At 42.7% G+C, this 11,622-nt stretch overlaps 1 protein-coding gene across 1 annotated transcript in view; it reads left to right on the top strand.

The window, feature by feature from the left end:
• The window catches only part of GRK4 (G protein-coupled receptor kinase 4), a 75,674-nt gene that overhangs the window by 41,589 nt on the left and 22,463 nt on the right, over positions 1 to 11,622 (top strand). The window lies entirely within an intron of this gene.

Raw genomic sequence — 11,622 nt, 5'->3', positions numbered from 1 at the left:
AAAAAAAAAAAAAAAGAAAATATTGAGGAAAACAAAACATGGTTGTGTCTGTAGTGACCATGTAGAGACTTTTTTTTTTCCTTATTGCTATTCACAGTACAGTATAACAACTATGTACATGGATTTGTGTTGTGTTAGATATTATAAATAATCTATAGATGATTTAAAGTATAAGGGAGTACATGTGTAGGTTATATGCAGATACTACAATTTTATGTCAGGGACTTGAGCATCCTTGGATTTTGGTATCTGTTGGGGGAGACCTGAAACCAATCCTCGTGGATACCGAGGAATAGCAACATATACAAATCACTTCCCAATAGATATTTCTAGCCTTGCTCTTTTTCCTAAATTCCAGAGGGGCCAGTACAGCCCTTGCCCTCCTACTCCCGATCCAGTCGGTCACCAGATCCCTCCTGAATATCTCCCACATCACTCTTTATTTTCTAGGATGACTGGCTCAGTCGTGTCCTCCTTAGGTCCCCTGGTAGCAGATAAGCTGGTCTCCCCAATAGTAGCCCTGCCCAGTCCCTACTCCACAAGGCATACCCTGGCATGGGACTCAATGGCATCTCCCTTGTCACCTTGTAAGCCAGGCTGTCTGACATTTATGATGGGGCTCCCCATGATTCTTCCAGCCTCAGGTCCTGCTGATCCCACATGGGTACCCTCTGCCCTCATCACATGAGTGTATAACTGCTCAAGTGTCCTCACATCTCTGCCTTCTCACATGCTGCTTGTCATTGGTGCCTTTCTTCACTGCAGCCCCAGCCCCTCTTCTAGTCATTCTGAGCAACTTACGCTCACCTGTCCAGAGTTAGCCCAAGGATAGCCCTCCTTCCTGGCAGCAGGAGGTGTGCTCCCTCTCAAGCATCCTCAGTGCTCCACATGTCTGCTCTAGCTGATTGTGCCAGACTGGGAGCTTCTTAGGAGTCTTGATCTTACTCCTCCCTATTCTGATGGCCCTTCAGCTTCTCTTCCTCTCACATAACCCATAGCCAAATTCAATATCTCTCCAGGACCAGAAACCAGGCTTGGTGGTGGGGCTGACCTGGCCTCACCTTGAGCATTGAGCAAGGGTGGATGACTGCCCTGGCAATGATTCTTCTAGGGACACAGCTGGTCATCTGAGCCAAGGGTGCTTTGTTGCTGTTATTTAGAGATAGAGTCTGGTGGCACTGGAGAATGGAGCACACCTGTAGGAGACTTGATTCTTACATTACTCCTGGAGGAAATCACAGCTTTGCAGGTGATGGCAGGTGAGCCCCCGTGTTTGCCTCCAGTCTCAAGATGAAATTCTGGATGGGCCAGAAGATCTTCCTTTCCCCTCCTTTCCCTTCTGGCTGCCATTTGCCTCGCCCATCCGCCTGGTGGGAGCTGGACCGTGTCTCCCTCACTCACCACCGTGTCCACAGGACTCGCCTTGAGTAGGTATCATTGAGTGTTTGTTTTGTGACTGATGGCTTTCAGCTTCTGATGGTGCCCACCCCTTTTTTCTAAGGGCCTCTTAAAGCCCCACTTGCATACCTCAAAGGAAATGTTTTCTGTGTCGTTTTTCCTGTTTTTTCCTGTTTTCAATATTGCCACCTGACCCTTTTGATCAAACTGGGTGCCAGCAAGATGATCTTCCTTTTTGCAGAGAAATAGTACGTATAAAGTGCTGTAATTTTTCAGCAGTCTAAAGGTCAGGAAAGAGGAGGAACTTCTGTTTGAGGCACTTAGGCAGGAATTCAAGCATTCCTTAGGTAACAAGATGTTACCAGTCTGAATTATGAGCCTGGGGGCCATCTCACCCCTTACCCTCTGGAGAGGCACAGCTGCGCTGGGACATGGTGCCCAGAAAGCAAGTGGGAGCAGGGAGGCACAGCCTTCAATTGTGGGCCTCGCAGCAGGTACCGGAGCACAGTTCAGGAGTCTGCCCAGGTGAGCCTTGCGCTTCGCAGGCAATTTAATGGAATAGACTCCTGAAAGTCTCTGTGGGATTTGTGCTTTAAACAAGGCCCAGACTGGTTCTGGAAGGCTTCCTAGAGGAGCTGGGACTTAGCTGCAGTCTGGAAAGATGGCTAAGACCCAGGGAGGAAAAGGCCTGGCTCTTGAGGAGAGAAGTGCTCGTGGAGTGAGCCCAGAGAAAGCCAGCAGGGCCTTTGTCCAGAGGGTGGGAGAGGAGCTCTCTGTGGCTTGCCAGGCCCTAGTCTGTGCCTTTTGCATCTGTTATGTGTTTGGAGAAGAGGTTAGGCAGTTATTAAAAGCCATAGTGTCACAGAGGGCCTTTTATTCCAAATATCATTTTCCTGGAGAATTTCATCTTTTTTCTCTAGAGTCCTTTTTGTTTGTTCAGATATAATGCCTGAAACAACATAGTAACAACCAATCACAAAAGGAGCGCCAGAGTGAGCCTGACCCAGGAGCCCCCCCCCAGGGACTGAGGCTGCTGTGACACCAAGGTCCAGGACAAGCAGGGGCCTGCCCAGCCCTCAAGGCCCATAGAGCAGGTTCCCACCCACAGAGATGTGGCATTGTTAGTGCCACAGGTGTGTGATTTTAGGGCTGTAGTAGTTTGTTTCATACCCTCAGATACATCTACCTGTAACACAGTTTGTCTCAAATATTCAATGAAAAAAGCAAACAAATGAAATAAGTATATTTTGGGGGGGAGGGTCTTGAGAGAAGAAAAGTGTTGTACTTCTCAGAGAATAACCATTTCTTGATCTAAGAAGTCAACCTTGCATTTAAAACAAAATGTGTGTGTGTGGTGTGTGTGGGGGTGGGTGGGTGGTTTTTAAGTCCAGCTAAGTACTTTCACTCTCAAACTCTTATGTGACATTTCTGTTGCCAGTTTGTTATGCAAAAGTCTAAACGAAAACTGCTGCCCCTTCAAATGTCTTTTTAAATAATTACCTTAGGAACATAGTTTCTGTAAAATCAAATTAATTCAAATGCTTTGGCTAGGAAGAGACCCCATGAGTACCCTAACACAATCCGAATATTATCATGCAGGAATAATCAGTTCCTTATTAAATAGCACTTGGGTTTTTGCGTTGTATTTTCTTTTCTTGTAACTGCTTTTCCTCAGATCATCCTCAACCTGTGGCCTCATGAAAGTGCTTGGCCTGTCAGTAGCCGGATGCAGGGAGCAACAGCCTTCTGCATGTTCTGCAGCCTTTCTGTAGAGGGTGTGGTATTTGTTTGTTTGTTTTTTGAGACAGTCTAACTCTATTGCCTGGACTAGAGTGCATGCATCAGCCTAGTTTACAGCAACCTCCAATTCCTGGGCTTGAGTGATCCTCCTGCCTCAGCCTCCCAAGTAGCTGGGACTACAAGCACAAGCCACAACGCCCGGCTAATTTTTTCTATTTTTAGTAGAGACGGGGGTCTCACTCTTGCTCAGGCTGGTCTTGAACTCCTGACCTCAAGTGATCCTCCCACCTTGGCCTCCCAGAATGCTAGGATTATAGGCGCAAACAACCATGCCTGGCTGAGGGTGTGTTTTGATAGTGTAATTTCTCTTAAAAGAATTATTTTTCATAGATATGTACAATATGCATACACATGGATATGGCAAAAAGACTGAAAATTTTAGGGCTGGCTAATTTTTAAAGTGTTTTATTGCATTTTTTAGCAACTGCAGAAACACAAGAAAAACATAATACAGATAATTGGGTGAGGGCCAGGAGACATCCATGTTGCTTTTTCCTGGTGTCCTGTGTCTGCCATGCTCCAGAGGAGCTGCCTCCAAACTGTTTCAGTAACTGCTTGGCTTGGGGACCGCGGTTGTCTTCAGTCACACTTTGCCTTTAAGGAGGAAGTCACCTTGGGACAGCACAGAGTCCTGTTTCTCACCCCAGCCCTCTGCCCAAGGCTAACCAGTCACAGCTCTGCCAGAGCTTCCAGTGGAGGGACAGTCCTTTTAAGTTAAATGCTAAAAATGTGTCTGCTGGTTTTGAGAAGAAAACGTACTTTTAAAAATTCATCCTGTCTGAATCATTCTGAGGAAGCTTTGGTCTTCACTGCAGTGCTTCCATTCACGTTGTCTGGGAGCTCCCTGTTCAGGCCCAGCAGTGTAGGTAGGTACTGTCCACCGGAGAACACTTGCTCAGGGGTATGTTGCCAGTAAGAACAGGAGCTAGATCTGGACAGAGATCTGTCTGACTTTAAAAGCTCTAGTCTTTTGCTACACCCTGCTGCTTCTTAAGAATCAGACCTGAAGTAAATACAGCAAACATTTTTTGCGTGTGTACTGTGTGCCAGTGCTGTTCAGAATGTGTGCGTCATCTCATTAGCCCTCCTACTATTCTAAGAAGGAAATCCTATGTACTGTCCCCACTTCATAGATAAGGAAAGTGAGGCTCAGAGGCACATTCCCCTGCCCCAGTCATACAGCAGGGAGAGTTGAAACCCAGGCTGTATGGAACATGGGCCCTAAACCTCCATGATATACTGCCTCATGTTGGGATGGGAGATTTATAAAATAATATTCACAAGGTTTAAGAAGTATATGCTATGCACATTTTTTAAAAATCTTAAATCCTAGTTTAGTGTAACTTTGTGGCTCAAAGAGCATACACAGAAATTAAAATCTTAGACCACTTGTCATTTGTTTGATTTCTCTGGACCTCTGTTTTCTCAGCCCATTTAATAGAGTTTACACTTTACCAGAGGACCTCTGAGGGCCTGCTTAGCTGGGGGACATGCTGGCTACCACAGTTCTCCCCTTATCACAAATGCAGGTATGATCTTATCTGCCCGAGACAAACTGGGCCTGTGCTCACAGCTGTATGTGACATGAGACATGAAATGTGTATGCAGAGAGATAATTACCTCTCAAATCATGGCTGTAACACCTGAAATCAGACCCCCAATCACATTAGAAAGTCAAAGATGAGAGAGGACTGCCATCTAAGAAAGTAAGCATGCCTCTCACAGGCTATGCCTGTCAGAACCGGATCCACTCATTCTGCGCTAACCAAAGGTTCTAGAGGGGCACCATGTAGTCATGAGGCTGAGAATGAGCGCAAACCATTTCGAGTCAAAAGTACTGATAAGAAATTGATTTCTAGGAAGCATCTTAAATTAAATAGTCAGAACTGAGTTTTCAAAATCTAAAGGTACCTTGAGTTTTCAGATTCTCACAGAAAACCGACCATCCACTCATTTGTCTTTTGAGCAGAATGGAGCTTATTCTATGTGCCAGGCAAGTTTGCTATGCCTGGGGGGAGCAGCACACCAAGGTCACCCTGACCCTGGTGGCAACGTCCAGATGCAAACCCAGGTCCGTCAGGCTCCTTTTGTGGGGGAGGGTGGGAAGAGGTAGGGATTAAACAAATTAAAACAAACAAAATTAACATTTTATTTGCATATCATTAAATATGCTCATTTTACACATACAATTCAATACTTTTTAGTAAATTTACAGGGTAGTGCAACCATCACTACAACAACCCAATGTTAAAATATTTCCCTCACTCCCAAAAGATGGCTTGTGCCCATTTGCAATTATTCCCTATTCCCACACCCAGTAACTGGTGGTCTGCTTACTGTCTCTAGAGCTCTTCCTTTTCTAAACATTTCCTATAAATGGGATCATGTAATACATGGCTTCTTTTTACTTAGCTTAATGTTTTTGATGTTCATCTGTGTTTTAGCATTTATCAGTAGTACCTCACTCCTTGCTGCTCAGTACTATTCCATTGTATGGATAGACCACATATTGTTTACCCATTCACCAGCTGATGGGCATCAGGATTTTTTCCCTCTTTTTAGCTATTATGGATAATGCTGCTATGAACATCTGTGTACAAGTTTTTACGTGAATGTGTGGTTTCAATTCTCTTGGATGGATACCTAGAAGTGGAATTTCTTGGTTGTATAGAAAATTTATGTTTACCTTTGTTTTTTGTTTTTGTTTTTGTTTAAGAGACAGAATCTCACTCTGTCATCCAGGCTAGAGTGCAGTAGCATGATCATAGCTCACTACAGCCTCAACTCCTGGGGTCAGGCGATCCTACTGTCTTAGCCTCCTGAGTAGCTAGGACTACAGGTGTGGACCACCTCACCTGGCTAATTTTTTAAATTCTTTGTAGAGATGGGGTCTTGCATACTGCCCAGACTGGTCTCTAACTCTTGGCCTCAAGTGATCCTTCCTCCTCTGCCTTCCAAAGTGCTGGAATTACAGGTGTGAGTGACCTGGCCTGGCCCTTAATAGTGTCTTTTGAAGTATGAAAGTTTTAATTTTAACCAAATTACACTTATATTAATAATTTTATTAATCCATCACATTTTTGGTATTACATCTAAGAAATCTTTGCCTAAGCAAAGGTCATAAAGATTCTCTCCCATATTTTCTTCTAATAGTTTTATAATTTTAACTCTTACATTTAGATTTATGATCCATTTTTTAGTTAACTTTTAGTATAGTATGTGGTGGGGTAAGGGTCTATATCCCAGCACCATTTGTTGAAAATATAATCATTTCACCCATTAAATTGCTTCAGAAGCCTTGTCAAAGCCTTGTGTGGGTGTGTGTGTGTGTGTGTGTGTGTGTGTGTGTGTGTATGTATTATTTCTAGATTCAATTTTATTCCATTGGCTTATATGTCTATCCTTATGCCAATATCATATTGAGTTGATTACTGTAGCTTTGTAATAAGTTTTGAAATCTGGAAGTGTGAGTCCTCTAACTCTGTTCTTCTTTTTCAAGATCATCTTGGATATTCTGAGTCCTTTGCATTCCCATACAAATGTTAGGATCAGCTTGTCAATTTCTGAGAAAGAAAAAAAAGTGCCTTCTAAGGCTTGCTTTGAATCTACAGATTTCTTTGGATATAATGGACATCTGAAGAATATTGACTCTTTCGACCTGTGAACATAGGATCTCTCCATTTATTTTAGATCTTCTTTCATTCCTCTCAGCATTGTCTTATAGTTTTCAGTGTACAAGTCTTATACTTTTTTGGCTAAATGTATCTGTTTTATTCATTTGTTGCTATTTCTTTTCTTTTTTTTTTTTTTTGAGACAGAGTCTCCTCTGTTGACTGGGCTAGAGTGCCGTGGCGTCAGGCTAGCTCACAGCAACCTCAAACTCCTGGGCTCAAACAATCCTTCTGTCTCAGCTTCCCGAGTAGTTGGGACTACAGGCATGTGCCACCATGCCCGGCTAATTTTTTTAATGTATTTTTAGTTGTCCAGCTAATTTCTTTCTATTTTTAGTAGAGACGGGGTCTGACTCTTGCTCAGGCTAGTCTTGAAATCCTGACCTTGAGCAATCCTCCTTCCTCGGCCTCCCGAGTGCTAGGATTACAGGCATGAGCCACCACGCCCGGCCGTTTGATGCTATTTCAAATGCAGTTTTCTGCATTTTTGGATGGTTCATTGCTGGTATGTAGAAATACAGTTGATTTTTGTATAATGATCTTGTATTCTTGCTGAGCTAGTTTATTAGCTTTAGAAGTTTTGTTGTGCATTCCTTAGGATTTCTATATATAGAATCATGTCTTTGAGTAATCACAGTAGGTGTCTCATACTTGTTTATTTTTCTTCCCCAACTAGAATTATGCTACTTCCATTGGTACTTAATGAGAGGGTATTTTGGATGGATGTACAAAAAGCTTTAATCACTGCACCCTCTTGAATCTGGAAACACATTAGAAAAAGCAGCAGTTAAAAATCAGCCTGATAAATGCTGTTTGTAGATGTATATTATAGACACGGCACAGCGAATACGGAGAAGAAGCAATTTGAGATTGATGTTGTGGAGGCCAGCCCACCTCCCCCATCAGTTGTCCTTGATGTCACTGTCAGAAGCAATATCTGGAGTTTGTATAATAGAGGATCAAGGCTATTTCTATGATTCTTTTACCTTTAAGAAAATGGAGGTCATAATTTCTAATTAATGCCAATTTCAGATATTCAGTAACTAATAAGGACTTCAGTTATTATTCTCCTGCTTAGGTTTGGTATTGCTTTGCATTTTCTCTTTGTGTAGATTGTGTCAGTTACAAGGTCAGTTCTCAGTTTGGGAGTTAAATTTTGTTGCTTATCTTAACTATTAAATCAATTATTTTGCTTTCTTTTTGTGGGAAATAAAATTTCTTATCCAGAGCCTTATCAAGACATAGCTCTGTAGTGTCAGCTTTTTTTGTGTACTTGTTTGCAGATAAATCCACAAACTTAACATGACTGGGGAATCTGGCATAATTATTTGTGGATTTCTTAAATGCTGAAAGATACTTCATTTGTCCAAAAATGATAGATTAGATGGTCTCTTACAGTGTATATGTCAGGAGTTTTCTGACACTATACTTAAAAATTATAGCATCTTCCATTATTTATAAATGAATGTGGACACTGTGTACTACTCACAGAAATGAGGAATGAGCTGACAGGCAGTTTTCTGAAGGATCAAGAGGCAATGTTTTGTCCTGAGAGAGTGACTTCGTGCAATGAGATGGCCTGTACTTTGTCTCCATGTATCACTATATTAAAGAAGACTACCCACTATGACGTGAATAACAAAAATGCTGGCCTGGCACGGTGGCTCACGCCTGTAATCCTAGCACTCTTGGAGGCCGAGGTAGGAGGATCGCTTGAGGTCAGGAGTTCGAGACCAGCCTGAGCAAGAGTGAGACCCCGTCTCTACTAAAAATAGAAAGAAATTAGCCAGACAACTAAAAATATATAGAAAAAAAAATTAGCTGGGCACAGTGGCGCATGCCTGTAGTCCCAGCTAGTGGGGAGGCTGAGGCAGGAGGATTGCTTGAGCCCAGGAGTTTGAGGTTGCTGTGAGCTAGGCTGACGCCACAGCACTCTAGCCTGGGCAACAGAGGGAGACTCTGTCTCAAAAAAAAAAAAAAAAAATGCTGCTAGAAATGGTCAAAGTGTATGTTAATAACATCCATTTGTAGAACATGTAACATTTTCAGGGCACTTCTGAACACATTGTCATTTTATCCTTCCAACAGTCTTGTGAGGTAAGGATCACATCCATTTACAGACAAGAGAGATAGGGGTACGCAAAGTACCCAAAGGAATTCTAATGTCTTGTCCTTTTCTTAACAAATGGCGACACTTCAACTCTTCATTGACAGTTTCATTGAAGTGTTTTATTTCCAAAGAAACTTGACTCTTTGTTTATTAAATATGCTGGAAACCATGAAATTTTCACCTGTCTGGCATGCAACAGTTGGAGATAATTAAGAGAAAATACTGGGAATCTCATGAAGGGAAGTGGATGTTGAGCTGTGCATTGGATCTCTTTCTCTAGGGAATGAATTGTGGATTGAAAAGCAGATGGCATCTTCCCTGCTATAAGAAGGGAGTTTGGTGTACAGGAGAATAATGGGGAGAAGGGAATGATTTGGAACTGTTCATTTTTCTGTAGAGACTTGGGTCATATGGGCATTACGGATGACTGCCACCACATTAGTGTTATCAGTAGCCAAAAGGTTTGTTCACTCATTCAAATATACTGAGTCCCAGATGTATACCAGTCCTGAGCTGCGTACCAGGAACACACTCTGGGAAACAACGCAGACACAGTCCTTGCCCTCGGAAAGCTTGTAATCTAGTGGTGAAGGACAGTGTACAAGTGAACACTTAAATGAAGATATAATTAATGAAGATATATAATAATGAAGATATATAATTACAATTACAGAAAGTGCTTTGAAGGATAGACTCTTTTGTTTTCTACCTTTTCTGGAACTTTTAAAGTTAAAAAAAAGGATGGCTGATTTCAATGTCTATAAGAACTGTTAGTAAGTATATGCAACACATTCTTCCAGATTGGGGATTTCTGCCTCTTGCTATCTGCTTCCCTCTCCCCCCAGCCCCAGTGCTCTTGATGCCTTTCAACCGGAGCAAGAGGTATTGGAGAACACCCCATCTCTACAAAAAATACAAAAATTAGCCAGGCATGGTGGGATGCACCTGTAGTCCCTGCTACTCAGAAGGCTGAGGCAGGAGGATCACTTGAGCTCAGGAGTTCAAGGCTGCAGGAAGCTATGATCACACCACTGCACTCCAGCCTAGGCAACAGAGTAAAAAAATAAACAATTTTTTAAAAGCCTGGAGAAATAAAGTTTTTGAGGGAAGGTTCAAGAAATGACAACACTTTGAAGCCCAAAGCTGTGGTGCTCCTTCATTAACATGTCTCCAGTGTGTGTAGAGTGTGTCAGATTGTGGCTGTGAGCAAGATGGCTTTGGGATTTGTCCTAGTTTGTCATTTAGCATCTGTGTGACTCAATCAGCTTCACTACACCTCAAGAGTAGTACCTTGTCTACACTTACTCTGCAGAATTTTTGTGAGAATTATAGGAGACAGTGTGTATAAAATGCACGATGTCATGGCATATAGTGAGCATTCAATAAAAGTTAGCTGATATTTCTACTACTACTGTTACTATTATTTTGTGAAATACATACGACATGCTTCCTTTCAGAGCAAGGGTACTGCAGTTGGTGGTGACAGCGGGGTTTTACTAATGGGCCTGTGACTCACGAGGGCCAAGCGCCAGTGTGGGCCCAGGGCTTTCATCGTAACCAATGCCAGGCCACGCTTAGAGCAAGGAGGATTCAGATGGTCCTATGAGTTCTGCTGATGTTGCATGTAAGACTGGATAATCAAGGAGGCTGTGGAAGTTCCATGTCAAGGAAGGTTGCTTAGTTTTTAATAACATTTGTTAGGATTTATTTTAGTACAGAAAAGAATAAAGGAAAAAACAAAAATGCTCATCATCCCACCACCCAGCTAATGCAGGAGTCTGTGCACATGGCTAGAAAACACACATAACGCACAAGGCAGGCGCCTTTGCCAGGCCGCACTGCCATCCCTCTGCGCAGTCCCTCTCCCCCTCGGCGTAGCTGTCAACGTGTGTACACTAACATCTCCATGAGCTCCTGGGCTTCTAGGATAATTTGTCCTGTTGTCCTGGGGATGCGGTTTCTGGCCTGAGGATGCCTTCCCAGTGACTCAGTCTGAGTGCTGGGAAGGTTCACTTTGGTTCTGCCGAAGCTTTCCCTGGATTGTCCTCTGTCCTCTTTCCCCGTTGCTCCTACATTATTTTCGTGGTTCTTGTTCCACTCTTCTGGCTTTAGCCCTTCCTCCTGGGTTCTAGAGATATGTCCACAGGTTGACAGCTGATGCTCAGGGAAGCTGGATTGTTATGATAGGGCCAAACGCGAAATCAGAGTTAAATATAAATTCTTTGAAAATAATTTTTTTTCTCTCAAAGGGAAAAAAAAAGTCAGTGATTTGAGATACACTCTAAGATATTTTAGTTTTTATGATTTGAATTTATTAGAAGTTTGTGGTACCTCAACCTTTACAGCAAACTACAAATAAGAGTAACTGCTGTTTATTATACACTTCCTGCTGTGAGATGTGATCTCATCCAAACCTGTGCAGGGAGGTAGGCAGTGACCACTCCAATTTATAGGTGACGACACTAAGGCTCGAGAGGTTAAGGCCACACAGCTGATAAGTGGCAGAGCCAAGGTTTGAATCCACTTCTGTCTGACCCCCAAACTGAGAACTCCTAATAGGGGAAAATTTCAGTTGTAGAAATTTTTAAAAATATATTAATGTGGCCGGGCACAGTGGCTCACACCTGTAATCCTAGCACTCTG

This window comes from Propithecus coquereli, unplaced genomic scaffold, assembly GCF_000956105.1.
Source record: "Propithecus coquereli isolate 6110/MARCELLA unplaced genomic scaffold, Pcoq_1.0 Scaffold459, whole genome shotgun sequence".
Classification (NCBI taxonomy): Eukaryota; Metazoa; Chordata; class Mammalia; order Primates; family Indriidae; genus Propithecus; species Propithecus coquereli.
Note: the sequence above shows the minus strand (reverse complement) of the source record. Positions and strands in the feature narration are given on the sequence as shown.